General features: G+C 37.2%; 1 long non-coding RNA gene across 5 annotated transcripts in view; it reads left to right on the forward strand.

The window, feature by feature from the left end:
• Positions 1–16,649, forward strand: part of LOC144308680 (uncharacterized) — a 123,967-nt gene that overhangs the window by 88,656 nt on the left and 18,662 nt on the right. For all 5 annotated transcript variants that reach the window (XR_013375050.1, XR_013375051.1, XR_013375053.1 and 2 more), the window contains 3 exons: positions 2,412–2,459; positions 2,582–2,626; positions 3,800–4,079. This is a non-coding gene — a long non-coding RNA (uncharacterized LOC144308680). The remainder of the gene's footprint in view (positions 1–2,411; positions 2,460–2,581; positions 2,627–3,799; positions 4,080–16,649) is intronic.

Here is a 16,649-nt window from a genome sequence, read left to right on the forward strand (position 1 = left end):
CATATATTTTCTCTGTGGTTTATTGATTTAATTCTATTAACCTTAAATTTTTATATTGCACCTTCATGCAACATCTAAGCACTTTAGTCTTAGATATGTGAATCTTGGTCGGCAGATTTTCTTTCAGCATTCTGAATATGTCACCGCACTGTCTTCTGACCCCTATGGTTTCTGGCGAAGAGTCATCTGTTTATCTTGTTGAGACTTCCTGGTATGCAGTGAGTTCCTTTTCCTTTATAGCTTTCAAAATTCCCTAAAAATAATTTCATTTTTCTCAGTCTCTTATTCTCTCCCTTCATTCCTTCCATCTCTCTCCCTCGCTCCTTTTTTTTTTTTTTTTTTACCCTAGCACCAAGATTGAATATAATGTCTTTCAGACTAGATTTCTTTGAGTCTATCTTACTTTGGATTTGTCACACATTTCTGTTGTGCAAGGATTCATGATTTTTTAGATTTGTTTCCTTTCTCCTCTCCTTCAGGTATTTCCATTATGCATATTTTATTGTGCCTTCTGATGTTCTATGTTTCCCTGAGGCTGTACTCATTTTTCTGCATTCATTTTATTCTTTGTAAGGTTTTATCACTATCAACCTGTTTTCAAGTTACTGATTCTTTTGCTAATGCAAATCTACTGTTGAGCCCATCTATTGATTTTTTCATTTCAGATATTATGCTTTAAAACTCTAGAGTATTCTTTCCTTAAATTTTTTTCTACCTATTTTGATATACATGTTTGATGAGATGTACATATTGATAAATACATCATAATAACTTCCTTTATTTTTCAAATAATGGTTACTTTTTGAAAGTATTTATAATGTTTACTTTAAAGTCTTTATTGAAATGATACTTGGGGGGATCCCTGGGTGGCTCAGCAGTTTAGCGCCTGCCTTTGGCCCAGGGCGTGATCCTGGAGACCCGGGATTGAGTCCCACGTCGGGCTCCCTGCATGGAGCCTGCTTCTCCCTCTGCCTGTGTCTCTGCCTCTCTCTCTCTATGTCTATCATAAATAAATAAATAAATCTTTAAAACATTTCAAAAAAATTATACTTGGAACCTCTACACAGGAAGTTTCTCTTATCTGCTTTTTTCCTATGTACAGAACACATTTTCCTTTCCTTGCATGTCTCATAATTTCTAATAAAAGCTGGACATTTTAGGTAATTAACTAACAACTCTGGATAATGATTCCCCTTCTCTTGCATTGTTTCGTTGTCAGTGTTGTTTTCTGCTCTTTTATTTGTTTATTGACTTGGCAACACTGTATTAGTGACGTATTGTCTGCATCATGAAGCAGTTTGTGTTTTCCCTATTAGGGCACAGCTTTTGGCATGCGCACAGTCATTCTTAGAAGACAGGGTTTTTAGTAGACTCTTTTTTCTGATTTGTCAAGCTCTCCCTCCATTGTATCACACTCAGCCTTTAGACTTCCTAATTATAGGTATTGTTATGTAGTTTTCAAAATGCTATAGGTAATAATTGCCTCAGAGTTTGATCTAAATAATTCAGATTCTTTTGCACAGGTAGTTTTTTTTTTTTTTTTTTGCACAGGTAGTTTTGAGGAAAGTCTTTGAAGTTTGTTTAGATAGCATGAGGGCTCTTTTTGTTTTCCCCGTTTCTTTCTGGTAAACAAGCTGGACTAAATTTTAGCTTATTGCTCCCAGAGTTCCACAGTCCCATTTTATTTACTGACCAGCAAAATCTACATTGTTTTTGAGAGTGTGGTTAGCTTTGAACTTTCACATATTCTTCTACAAATAAAGCCATGTTCTTTACAGAGAGCTGTAATATTCTCTGTCATTCAGGCCAGCCATTCACAATAGCTAAAATATTCAAATCACTAATCTTGGAGCTGGCACTAATGGCAGTGGCCTGCATCCCTCAGGGTGATATTTCTGCTTTGCAATAAATAGGGTACTTGTCCATGACAATAGATCTTGATCTTCTCAGCTTGCCCCACCTGATATGGAGCATTCACCCAGTGATTGAGCCAGGGTGGAGTAAATTAGAAGTTCAGTATTCTCAGATGTTGCACCTGCAATAGAGCCTCCACTCTATGATAGTTGGCTAAGTGGTGGAACAGTGCCCCTGAGCTCTCACCATATGCACCTGGTATTTAGCCTCTGAAGTACAAAGCTGAGTTTGTAGAGTGGATGAGAAATGCTGGAGGATTGCAACTTCCATGAATACACTGTAGCTCTTTATTGGGAGCTAGAGGGAGATTCTATGGCCTTTTTCTGGGCATAGTCACCTTAAATACTCAAACCCCAGCCTCTGGCATCCATGCCCCTTATCTCTGTTACCTATATTGTGGTGTCTAGACTTAGTTTTTTCCAGGGAAATGCAGGCACCATATAGCATGGAAATGCTATAGAAAATGAAATAACATGTTCTAAATAATCTTGTTCCAGGGAAGGATCCAGAAAACCCAAGAGCTGAAGGAATATAACAGCATCCAGGTTAGGGATATTTTACATCTTGTATATCACTCCTAGTAAGTAAAATGGATCTGAGGAGGAAAAGCATTTCTACTCTATCCACCTCAACACTTACTGTTTATTCTCTTATCCTTTACTTCTAGGATCCTGCGTGCTTTCTCTGATAATTCTGTTTTGCAGGAGTTGAGGTAGGTAACTCAGATAGAAGGACTCCTATCAGGTGAGTCAAGCATTGGTTGAAGATACGAAGTATACTTACTGCTTAATTAATGGATCTGGGGACTACAAACTGCTTGCTTATGCTTTGTAAATAACAATGGGAAAAGTAACATGGTAAGGCATGCAAGGATATTTCTTCCATGAGCAACAGAACCTAATAGTAAGATTTGATATTTATCAGTTCTGAAAACCACCGTATGAAAGCTCCAACACATGGATAGATAGCACCTAGGTAGGAAGTAGGGGAAAGACAGTGGAGTGGGTGCTGTAGAGGTCCTTTGTATGAATTCCACCAATCACTCACATCTTACCACTGGGGGGTTGTTTCAAAAATTCATGAGCATGTGTTTAAGGATGACTGCCATCCCTAAACACACTGTGTGTGGTACCCTACTACAAAGAGTGGCTATCACATATAATTTAAGATGATTTGCACCTCTGTGAGTGGAGTAACACCTAATACATGCATCATATATGATGACACTGCAGGTGCCTTGAAAGTGTTTATTTACGGAGGCATGTTTTCCCTAGAGAGCAAGTATGCCCCTCTTACACACCCTTTATCCCTGTGCTATATACTACCTCAGAGAACTCTCGTAGGTGCCTTTTCAGAGGCAATGCCTAAGAACATAAGGTCCCAGAAAAATATCCCGTTGAGTTCTTGAGTCTCATACCTATTTTTCTAAAGTTGCCTGATAGAAATAAGAACCAGGCTTTCTGTGCTATTGTGTTGTTTTATTCTGCATAAACAGTATTCTTTTTTTGCAGAGCTTATTCCCTGTCCCAGTGAACAAATCTGTTAAACTGTTCTCATCTATTAGCTCTTTTCCCCATTTATGTACGTCACCAATTTATTAGGGTTTGTGCAACATTCTGAGAAACTTATATTCTCTGATATATTTTTGCTGTCACTATTTTAAAAAATATATATATCCTTAATTTTTCTCTTACTTTCCTTTTGTTGTCCTTTCCTAATGTGGTGAGGAAAGAGTAGAGGGAAAAGGGAGAGAGGAAACAGAATGAATAGATCAGTATAGTTCCTTTTTTTACTGAACAGGGTACCAGCCAGAGGTGATAGAAATCCGAGTTTTTTCTAGTTGTTAGCAATTATGTATAAAGCTACTCTATATACTTGCATACAGATGTGAATGTGAACACAAGATTCATTTTACTTGTGTAAGTATCTGGAAATGTCAACCGCAGTTTCTGATTCTGCAAGTAAGGAGCTCAGAATTTGCCACTACATCTTTACAACAAAGGGACTGAAAAATCAACAACTCTTCTTGAATTTGTAAGAGAGGGGAAGACACAGAGCAAACAACTACTCCCAAGATTGGACAGATAAACAAGCAAATATCGGGAATCTCAGCTTACTGAATTGGAGACTCAGAAGTGGAAACCACTATGGGAGCCAGCGCCAAGGTAGGCAAACCTGAACTTGATGAGTTTCTGCAGACTTAGTGTGAACAACTCTGAGAATTAAAAACTTTAGGGGGGTCATGAGGGGGCATAATTTATTTATTAATTTCTCAGGCAGAATTTAATGCCTGTTGGTATCTAATTTTGTAAGATTTACCTTTAGGAGACTGACAGGATTCCTGCAGGAAATATCAGAAAAACATGGTCTTGGCCTTCTGGCAGGAGGTGGGAAAAGAAACCACTTTAAAATAAACCAGAGTACTCTACTCTTCTTAACAAGGCCTCCCCTCAAAAGAGTCTAGTTAACCAGAGCCTAATCTGCTAGGATATTGTCAGAGCATAATGGATCTGGGGAAGGGAAAACCCAGTTTCAGCCCACTCTAGCCATCTAGTCATACCTAAGAGAGGAGGAAAACACTGAGAAAAAAACTTATGAAGTTCACAGTCCAGAGGCATATGCTTACTAAAAGCAGAAACCCATGATAGGACTATAGAACACTTCCTCTCCCCCCACAACCTCACCACTACATTACTGAAGGCCTATTTATAGCAGTTCCTCTTACCCTGTACATCATTTTCAGCTCCCTGTGTATAAACACAAGTTTCATTTTACTTATGCAAAAAGCTGAGGGTGGAGTTTGTAGGATTTATGGCAAATAAAGTTTAATTTAAAATAAATAAGAAAAAAAGCTCTTTTTCCCAGAACTGCTTTAACATTTTGTGCTGCCATAAAAAAATGTATCAAATTTTTACAGTTACCCATATTGTCACCAGTACCTGGGATATTGACAGCTTTTGTCTTGTTTTTTTTTTTTTTTTTTTTAAGATTTTATTTATTTATTCATGAAAGACAGAGAGAGAAGGCAGAGACATAGGCAGAGAGAGAAGCAGGCTCCTTGCGGGGAGCCCAACGTGGGACTCGATCCCAAAATTCCGGGGTCACACCCTGAGCCGAAGGTAGCCACTCAACCATTGAGCCACCCAGGTGTCTCTTGTTTTGTTTTTATATAGCCATTCTAATATTTGTGTAGTTTTGTTTTTGTTTTTTTTATTTGTATAGATATTTGTTATGGTTTCAATATGCCCCTTTATGTTGACTGCAAATGTTGACCATCTCTTATTATTTGCCATTTATGTTCCAATTGTTTGATTTATTATTAATGACATTTAAGAATTTTTAGAGTCTGAATACATCTTAGATGGAAACATGATTTGCTCATATATCTCAGTCTATGTTATGTTTTTTCATTCTCTTAATAGTATGTTGTGAAGAGCAAACAATTCCAGTTTTGATTAAGTACAATTTATCATTTTTTGTTCTATGAGTTCTTTTAAGGCATTATCAAGGTTTTAGTCTTAGAAATATGATTCTTGGGACACCTGGATGGCACAGTGGTTGAGCATCTGCCTTTGGCTCAGGTTGTGATCCTGGGATCCTGGAATCGAGCCCTGCATCGGGCTCCCCACGGGAAGCCTGCTTCTCCTTTTACCTATGTCTCTGCCTCTCTCTGTGTGTCTCTCATGAATAAATAAATAAAATCTTAAGAAAAAATAAAAAAAGAAATATGACTCTTGTTGGACTGTCATTTTGTTTTGTTTTGTTTTAATTAATTAATTAATTAATTTATTTATTTATTTATTTATGGTAGTCACAGAAAGAGAGAGAGAGAGAGGCAGAGACACAGGCAGAGGGAGAAGCAGGCTCCATGCTCCGGGAGCCCGATGTGGGATTCGATCCCGGGTCTCCAGGATCGCGCCCTGGGCCAAAGGCAGGTGCCAAACCGCTGAGCCACCCAGGGATCCCTGGACTGTCATTTTGTTTCAGCATTTTGAATATATCCTCCCACTGCCTTCTGGCCTCCGTGGTTTCTAATGAATAGTTATCTCTTAAATCTTGTAAGGATCCCTTGTATGCAATAAGTTGTTTTTCTTTTCCAGGTATCAAGGGTCTCTCTTTTTCTCAGGCAGAATTTAATGCCTGTTGGTGTGGACTTCTTTGTGTTTATCCTATTTGGAGTTTGTTGCACTTATTGTATGTATAAGATTTTTCAACAAATTTAGAACATATTCATTTTCCAAAACACTTATTACATTTTTTGTCCTTTCTCTCCTTTCCTGCTGGTTATCTCATAAATCGTATTTTGTGCACTTACTTTCTGGTGTTCCACTTTTCTTAAGGCTCTGATAATTTTTATTCATTCCATTGACTCTTTTTTTCTTATATGCACTACCATTATCAATCTATGTGGAATCTTTTTTTTTCTTGCTAGCTATAATCTATTGCTGAGAACCTCTGTTGAATTTATTCACTTCAGTTATTGTGTATTTACTAATTTTTTGTATTTACTATTTTTTAAATGTAAGCTCTATGCCCAGCGTGGAGCTTGAACCCAAGACCCTGAGATCAAGAGTTGCATGCTCTACTACCTGAGCCAGCCAGGCACCCCCATTATACACTTAAAATCCAGATTTTCCTACTTTGAAAAAATATTTCCTACCTTTTTATTGCCTTATTTTACTGTTTGAAATTTATTTTTATTCAAGTAGAGTTAACATAGAGTGTCATATTAGTTTCAGGTGTACAATATAATGATTTAACGATTCTATACATTTTTCAACACTCATCAAGATAAGTGTACTCTTAATCCCTTTTATGGATTTCATCCCTCCTTTAACCTACCTCCCCTTTGGCAACCATCAATTTGTTCTAAGAATTTGATTTTTTTTGTTTGTCTCTCTTTTTTGCTTTGTTTGTTAATTTGCTGTTTCTTAAATTCCACATATGAATGAAGCTAAATGGTATTTGTCTTTCACTATGGACTTATTTCACTTAGTTCTTAAATGTAAGGATCACTTGTATGCAATGAGTTTTCTTTTCCAGATATCAACAAAACCAAAAGGCAGCTTACTAAATGGGAGAAAATATTTGCAAATGATACATTTAATATAGGGTTAATATCCAAAATATATAAGGAATTTATACAATTCAGTACCAAAAAAACCCCATAAATAATCCAATTATAAATGGGTAGAAGAACTGAATAAACACTTTTCTAAAGAAGACATACAGATGGCCAACAAACACATGAAAAGATGCTCAACATCACTCATCACCAAGGAAATGCAAATCAAACCACAATATGATACCCCTCACACCAGTCAGAATGGCTAAAATAAAAAAAATACAAGAAAAGTGTTGTGTTTGGCAAATTGGCAATGTTGTGGAGAAAAAGGAAACCTTGTATACGGTTGGTGGGAATGTATATTGATACAGCCCTCATGGAAAACGGTATGGAGGTTCCTCAAAAATTAAAGGTAGAATTATCATATGATCCAGTATTTCCACTACTATTTACCCAAAGAAAACAAAAATGCTAATTTGAAAAGATAAGATATGTGTGCCCCTGTTTATTACAGTGTTATTTATAATAGCCAAGATATGGAAGCAACCCAAGGACTCATTGATAGATGAATGAGTAAAAAAGACGTGGCATATGTAACATATACTATAGAATATTATTCAGCCATAATAAAGAATGAACTCTTGCCATTTATACACTTTAGATGACTTTACCATCATAATCTCTTTTACTTCTCAAACATGGCTTTTATTTCTTTGAAAAAGTTTATAATAGTTGCTTTAAAATCTTTGAATGTTAATATAAACATTCTGGGCACTCTCATGGGCAGTTTTTTTGTCATCTTTTTTTGTCCTGTGTAAGAGTTACATTATATTTTCTTTGCATATCTCATAATTTCCTATAAAACAGCACATCCTATACTCAGGATACTGATACCCTCCTGGGAATTGTATTGTTGTTGTCTACTTTTTAATTTGTTTATTGAATTGGCTGGGATATGTTAGTGAAGTCTACTTCATCTGGAATGAGTTTTCTTCTGTTGTTCCCCAGAGGGCACAGCTTTCTGTAGACACATAGTTACTCTGAGATGACACTAGTTTTAGTAGATTTCTCTTTGTTTCTTTTCCTGATATCTCTGTCTAGCTGTCTACCCCTGTGTGCATTATATCCAGCTCTTAGGTTTCCTAATCAAAGGCTGACTTCTCTATGGTTTTCAGAAATGTCATAGGGAAAATGAATTCCCTCAGAGTTAAATAAAAATAACATGAATCGCATTGAACAAGTAGTTTTTTAAATCAAGTCTTTCAGATTTATTTTGATATTAGGATGGCTCTTATTAGCTGTCTCTTTACCTGGTACTTTCTGGTAGACAAAGCTAGGTCATGGGTTAGCTTGTTACTTACATACAGCTACCATCCTCATCTTATTTACTTACCCCCAAATCTGCATTGTTTTCTGGGGTGCCATTAGGCTTGACTTCTCTTACAGTATGTTACAAATGAAGTCATATTTTTAAAGATAATTTTAATGCTCTCTGTTATTAAGACCATCTTCTCACATGAGGCAGAAATCTCCAATTCACTGCTCTGGAGCTTGGGGTATGGGCAGTGGCTTGCCTTGCTTCTCTCACGATGACACTCCTGCCATATGTACAGGGTGCTGATTAGTGGTGTAGATTCTGGTCTTTTCAACCTGTCTATCTTAGTATTGAAACTGCCTGACAGTCATTCTCAAACAAGAATGATCAGTGAGAGAGTATTCTTAGTCTGTCACAACCACAGCAGAGTTTCCACCCTGTGATAGTGGGCTTAATGTAGAAATAGTACCCCTGACATCTCACCACATGTACCTGGTATTTACCCTCAACAATGCAAAGCTGGGAGTGGGGCATATAAGAAATGCTGGTGACTTTCTCCTTCCGTGAAGATATTATAATCCTTGACTGGGAGCTCAGGGGAGGTAATGCCATAGAATAGGCTACACTCACCTCATTTTTCCAATTCCCAGCCTCTGGCATCCAGTTATCATATTTGTGTCTATATATTTTGGTGTCCCAGACTAATCTGTCCAGGTAGACAAGAGTATCTAGTTGCAGGTCTCCAAAAGGAAAAATGCAAAAATATGCTCTAAAATATCTTGCTTGAGGAAAAGGCTCAAATTTTACAAACTGAAAGCAATATAAGAACATCATAGGTGCTTAACATATTTTCTGGCTTGCAGATCCTTCCTGGTAAGTAAAGTGTGCTTTTTTTCACTCTTATATTTGAGGAGGAAAGGGATTTCTACTCTTCCCATCACACCAACTGCTGATTATTTTCCCATTCTTTGCTTCTGGGACATTGTGTATTTTCTCTGCTTATTCTGTGGTTCAGGAGTTGAGATGTGTACTCAGGTATAAAGACTCAGATCTTTAGGTGACAAGCATAGGTTGGGAATATCAAGCATATTTTCTGATTAATTAATGGATTTGGAGAATGCAAACTTCTTGTTAGTGTTATATATATATATATATATTCTCAGACAAGAATGATCAGTGATATAGTATTCTTAGTCTGTCACAACCACAGCAGAGTTTCCACCCTGTGATAGTGGGCTTAGTGTAGAAATAGTACCCCTGACATCTATCTATCTATCTATCTATCTATCTATCTATCTATCTATCATCTATCTAGCAATAATAAAAGAAACAAGATAAAGCATACAAAGACGTTTCTTCAATGACCAGGAAAACTTAACAGGAGGGCTTAATGGTTCTTAGTTCTAGAAACTGCCTTGAAAAAGACTCTAAAATGTGAATGGACAACACTCGGGAAAGGATGGATATAGAAAGACAGTCGAGTGGGTGTATAGAAGTCCTTTGTACAAATGCCAGTGACAGCTCACAGCCTGAAAACATTGAGGGGTTTTCAAAAGGAACATGAATGGTGATTAGGCTGGACTGCCATCGTTAGGCATTCTTTGTGTGGTACTCTATGCCAGAGAGTGGCAATCATTTGTAATTAGATGTGATTGACACCTCTATGTGTGGAATAATACGTGCCACATGCAACGTGCAACATGTGATGCCACTGTGGGTGCATTGAGGGTGTCCAGTTGTTTATGGAGTGATGCTTTCCCTAGAGTACAGCATTTCCTCTAACACCCTCCCCTGTGTGGGACTAGCTCAGGAAACTCTCTAGATGAATTCTCAGAGGCAAGTCCTAGGAACTGAACGCCCTAGAAAAAAAGCTTCCCATTGAGTTTCTTATGGGACTCGTTCATTTTACCAAAGTTACTTGGTAACTGAGAATAAGATTTACAGTGTTTTCATGGTTTTCTATTCTATCTGTATTTTTTATTTTTGTCAGAACCTTTATCCTATCCGAAACCCCAAATATGATAAAAATGTTCTCACCTATCCGCTTCTCTTCCCATTTTCAAGTCTTTTTCTCTTGGTGTTAAAAATTCAGGCCACTGATTACACTTCAAAAAAATTCAAGGTAATTAAGATACAGTGTTCTATTAATTTCAGGTGTAAAATACAATATACTGATGGAACAGTTCCATATATTATTTGGTATTCATCAAGGTAAGTGTATTATTCTTAATCCCCTTCAACTCTTTCAGCCATCCCCTTACCTGCCTCCCCTGTGGTAATCACCTGTTTGTTCTTTACAGTTAAGAGTCTATTTCTTGATTTATCTCTTTTTTTTCCTTTGTTCATTTATTTCTTAAGTTCCACATATGAGTGAAATCATATGGTATTTGTCTTTCTCTGACTGGCTTATTTTGCTTAGCATTATACTGTCTAGATCCATCCATATGCTGTCGCAAATGGCAAGATTTCATTCTTTTTATGGCTCAATAATATTCCATTACACACACACACACACACACACATCTTCTTTATCTATTTATCAGTCATTGGACACTTAGGCTGCTTCCATATCTTGGCAATTGTAAATAATGCTGCTATAAACATAAAGGTGCATGTATCCTTTGAATTAGTGTTTTTGTATGCTTTGGATAAGTAGTGCAATTCCTGGATCATAAGATAGTTCTATGTTTAAATTTGAGGGATGTCCATAGTGTCTTCCACAGTGGCTGCCGCAGTTTGCATTTTACCAACAAAGCACAGGAGTTCCCTTTGCTCCATATCCTCGCCAATACCTGTTGTTCCTTCTGTTTTTTATTTTAGCCATTCTGACAGGCATGAGGTGATATCTCACTGTAGTTTTGGTTTGCATTTTCCTGATGATGTCCTTCCAGCTGGTCTTCTGGGGGAGGGGGCTGCTGTGCTGATTCTCAGGTGTGTGCACCTGGGGGAGCTGCCCAGTCCCCTGCCAGGTGCACAGCTCAGTGGGAGGTGTTTATCCTTTTAGGCCCCTGCTCCCTAGTCGCCCTGCTCAGTCCCAGGCACAAGGCAACACCAGGAGGAACAACGACAGTGGTGGTGGCCAGCTCTCCATCTCTAGAGTCAGCTCCTGCAGTAACTAGTAACTGCAGTCTCCCAGTCTGTAGGGGCCTGGATGCCTCGGGGGTGGTGGCGTGGACCTGCAGAGCTCAGGGCTGCCTGTCGGCAGGAGCGTCCTTGCTGTCCTGGGCTCCTTGCTGTCCTGGGCCCTCCTGGCCTCCGCCTGTCCCTGGGGGGGCACCGGATCCTGGGCTGTGTCCCCCAGTGCCCTGGGCTCTGGGACCTGTGCCACCTGAGCCGCTCCTGGGGTCCCGCCAGGCACACGGTCCAGCCTTATAGGCAACTCGGCCCAAGATGTGTGGGTGCTCTCCCCCGGGGCATAGTTCCTCTGTTAGTGCCCCGGGAGCCTGAGGGCATCCTAGGTTTTCAGGATGATTTGAAAGTTATGTAGGTAAGTTGGTGGCAACAGGTGACTTGGGGATCCGACTCTTCTGCCATCTTGCCCCGCCTCCCTGTTTTATGGTTTTTTTTTACACTAGTTGTATAAATTATCTAGTTGTATTTGTTACACTAGTTGTATAAATTTATCTAGTGGTTTTCATGGGATGAAATGAGCTTGGGATTCTCTTATTTTGCCATCTTCCCAGCCTCTCAAGTCTTGTCCTTTAAACAGTAAGGATACCTACACTGCTGAAGCTTAAAGTCCTTTTTATCTCAGGTATTGAAACTTCAGTTTCTTCACAGGCTTAGAAGACACTCAGTCTTATGAAAATATGTTTAAATCTTCAATACATCACTAATTTATTAAGGATTATGCATAGGTACCCAGACAATTTTACTCTTCAGTATTATTTTATTTAGTTTATTTTAAAACTTACGAATCATTTAGTGTTCTTAAGAGAAGGGGTTTGAAGATGATAAGCACCATATGCCTGGGTAGCATCATGTGGACTGGAGAAATGTCTGGGGAATAAGACACTGATTTTACATTCTTATATTGAACAAAGGGAGATGACCAGATGCCTCCCTCCTCTAATTCTGATGAAGGAGTTGAATCAGAAACAACACTTTGTGATATTTTGTGTGTATTAATAAGTTATATGTATACCCTAATTCAATGCTTTGGAAAATTATAGTTACCAAGAGACAGGATATTGCCTTCTCTTGTCTTTTGCCTTTATGCCTCCTCTACCTATGTCTACTGGGCACAGTGCTTTGTTGTATGATTTTTTTTCCATTTTTGGCCATTTGATTTATTTTTCATGCATGTTTTTGAGGAAAGCTATATTGCTTTGGATGTTTTATTTATGGGGTTTGGGTATGAAATGTGCTTTTTTAGGTGGTTTCTTATTTTAATTTTGAATTACTGACTAGTTGATTGTTATTGTTTGTTTTTCAAAGCAATTGGTATATGAAACAGATGCATGCCCCAGGGCTTTCCCTGTCTTCCACAATGTCACAGAGACAGAATTTTACTCTTGGGACACTGATCCTTAGAAATATGAATTTTAAATATAACATACATTAAAACACTCCTTTAATAGTGTAGAGTTCAATGTGTTTTTAAAAATTCCTTTAGTTTTGTATCTACTACCAGGGTCATAATGCAGAATGGTGCCATCACTTCTAAAATTTCTCATGTTCCTTGTAGCCAACCCCCATCCAACCTAAACCTTGGAAACTACTGCTCTGTTTTCCATCCTTATATTTTGTCATTTCCAAAATGTCATATAGATGCAACTATATAATATGTAGCTCATGGGTCTGGCTTCTGTATCCTAAAAAAATACATTTTAGTTTTGTCAATATTTTTTTTTGTCGAGATTTATGTATATATATATATATATATATATTTTTTTTTTTTTTTCTGACTAACATTCCAGTGACAGGCAAAAGAAATCTGGGTTGTTACCAGTTGTTGATTATGACTATAGCTGCTTTATACCTTAGATATAGATGCATGTGTGAATATGTCTTATTTCACTTATGTAAATAGCTAAGAGTGGAATTGCTGAGTCATATGGAAAGTATATGTTCAAGTTTATAAGAAACTGAATAAAAACTGTTTTCCGGAATGACTTTACCATTTTGGGTTTCCAGGAAAAATGTACCAAAGATCAAGTTGCTCAAATCCTCATAAGCACTAGGTGTTTATAAGCCTTTTTGTTTATTTTGTTTTATGGTTATTTTTAGACGACTTTATTGAGGTATGATTGATGCACAAAAAGCTGTACATATTTAATGTGTAAACTTGAGTTTGGAGATAATTATATACCTATGAAATTATCATCATAATCAATGCCATAAACACATATTATTTTTTTATTCAGTCTATTATCTGCATAGTTTTATCTCACTGTGATTTTTTAACAAATATTTTATTCATTTATTGAGAGAGAAAGAATGAGCAAGGAGAAGCAGACTCCTGCTGAGCAGAGAGCCTGAGGCGGGGCTCTATGCCAGAACCCTGGAATCTTGACCTGAGCTGAAGGCAGATGCTTAACTGACTAAGCTGCCCAGGTGCTCCCTCATTGTGGTTTTAATTTGCATTATTTTATTTACTGAAGATGTTAAATATCTTTTCCTGTACTTTTTATTATTCACCTATCTATTTGGATGAAGTGTTTATTGAGATCTTTTCCTTTTTTTTTTTTTTAGTTCTTATTGATGAGTTTTCAGTGGATTTTCTATATTCTGATTACAAGTCCTTTGCAGAAATGTGATTTGCAAAAATTTTCTCTGTCTGTGGTTGTTATTTTCAGTCATAACAGTATGTTTTGCAATGGAAAAGTATTCAGTTGTGAGCAAGTATAATTTATCATTTTTAAATTTTATGATGTGCTTTTCATGAGATATCTGAAAATTCTTTGCCTTACTCAGAGTCACAAAGATCTTCTCTTTTTTTCTTTTATGATTTTTGCATTTTACTTTTCACATGGAAGTCTTTAATCCATTTTTATTTATGTTCTATATACAGTGTGATGTATTTCTCGTTTGATTTTTTTACATATGGATATCCAGTTGTTCCAGCCTATTTGTTGAAAGGCCAGTCTTTTTTACAATGAGTTGTCCTTCCATCTTTATTGAAAATGAATTGACTATATTTCTGTGAGTTTATTATGGGACTATTTTTTTCCCGATGTCATGTTTATCCCTTTGTCAGTAAAAAACTATCCTGAACATTGGTATAGGTCTTGAAATTGAGTAGTGTGAGTCCTTGAAATTCTATTTTTTGGAATTGTTTTGGCTATTCCAATTCCCGTATATCATTAAATAAGTTTTAAAATTAGTATGTGGATATCTACAATATAATCCAACTGGGATTGAAATGAATTAGTAGATGAATTAAAGGAGAATTAATACCTGTCATAGAAGAACCCCAAACTCGTAGAGAAGAACAAGAAATAACCACACTATAACTCCCTAAGTGGTAATAATACACAGTGGACAGAACAAGTTCATTTCTCATAACATAGCAAATAGCAGGAGTGTCAGCATGATTGCCCCATTTCCTTTTGCCCCTGAATACTATTAGGTGATATAGTAGACCAGATGGTTGTGTATCATTTGGATATTGCTGCAACTGAGGAACACAAGTACACCAGTTTAGCATGTTTTGTAGCAAGCAGCAGCCAAGTCCCCTTCTCCCATGGGTAAATATTTGCAAGTTAGTCATGCTATAGTCATTTTGACCTACTTAGTTGCCTATGTGATCAGCTGGAGTAACTTCTCAGTTTCGGAAGGCATTGATGCTTGCAGTTTGTCATACTCAGTAAAGGCATGCAGGGACATTTAGGGCATATGATAGACTATTGCTCTGAATAATACTTTCATAATATTTATTATAATACATGAACATGACATATCTACATTTGTTTATATCTTCTTCCATTACTTTCATACTTTCATCAGTGTTTTGCTGCTTTCAGTATAGAGGTCCTGCATACGTTCTGTTACACTTATATCCCCATGGGGATTTTGTCCATAACAATCTTCATAGCACATGTCATATAACTGAATCAAAGACAGCTGAAGGATTTGCCTAAGGAAACATGCTAACCTGGAATAGAATGATAACAACAATAATCATGGTAAAAACAGACATTTGCACAATGCTTCATGTCCTTCACTTCATTTTTCCTATGTGCCAGGAATATTTCTAAGCTGTTAATGTACATGTATTCAGCTCGTCTTTACCAGAACCCCCTAAAGTGGGAACTGGTATAATCACCCTTATTCTACTAGTGAGAAAAAAAAAGGAAAAAGAAGTTTAATAATTGCCTTAAGATTACACATCTGGCAAGAGGCAAAAGTATTATTTGAAGCCAATCAGACACTCTCCAGTATCCAAGCTTTAAGTCAATATATGGCCCTACTTCAAGTCCCTTGATTCTAAATCTAGCAGTAGTATGTATTGAACATCTGAGGCAGGTAGTCTCCTATGTAGAGTTTGGATAATGGCCTTGATCACAAGGTGAAGGAGGTCTGAGAAAACTCGCAAATACTCATGCCTGAATATGAAATGACCTAGATTGGAATGGGGTACATTTGCATCCAGGATCTTTAACTCTTATCTGAGGATACTAGGATGTCTTATTATGTTTTGCCTACCAGCTTCTCCTTGGGATTACATCATTGGATGTAATGGAATGAGATAGAGAAGAAAGTTGAAAGTTTTGAACATTGCACAGAGAACTACAAGTAAAATCTTTCCATCAGGGTTTTCAACAAAGTAACAGCAAAAAAAGTTTTTGAGATACTTAAATAATGTTGGTTTACTAGACAGTATCTTGGACCAGATCTAGATTGAAGTCGAGGTATGTTCCCATCTTTGCGTAGTGAATTTTTATGTAGGTTAAACCTAGAATACAAAAAAAATTAAATAAATAAATAAATAAACCTAGAATACCATTCTTGTTGTTGGCTGACATTCAGGCATTGGCAGTCTAGGTCTCAACAAATAGAAAACACTCACCTTTCCCTGGCTTGCTAGAGAGGGAGGCTTCATCCTTGCCTCTTTTCCTTTTACAATAGGTAATGGTAGATATGAATTGGTATAAATTACTGAAACCACCATAATCTCCTTATTTATAGGTAGATAGGTAGATATAGGTAGGTAGGTAGGTAGATAGATAGATAGATAGATAGATAGAGACAAATCCACAGCTTTTGTTTTTTTTTCTTGTTAAGTGTTCAGTTCTCTTCCTGATGAATTAAATGACTAAGCTAATACCATATGTGAATGTAAAGGGCTGAGCGGGGGTGGTTGGGAGGGATTGATGTTAAATTCTCTGCCTGGCAGCTCTCTAAGACCTTCAG

The sequence above is a fragment of the Canis aureus genome, chromosome X (genome assembly GCF_053574225.1).
Source record: "Canis aureus isolate CA01 chromosome X, VMU_Caureus_v.1.0, whole genome shotgun sequence".
In the NCBI taxonomy this organism is placed as follows: domain Eukaryota; kingdom Metazoa; phylum Chordata; class Mammalia; order Carnivora; family Canidae; genus Canis; species Canis aureus.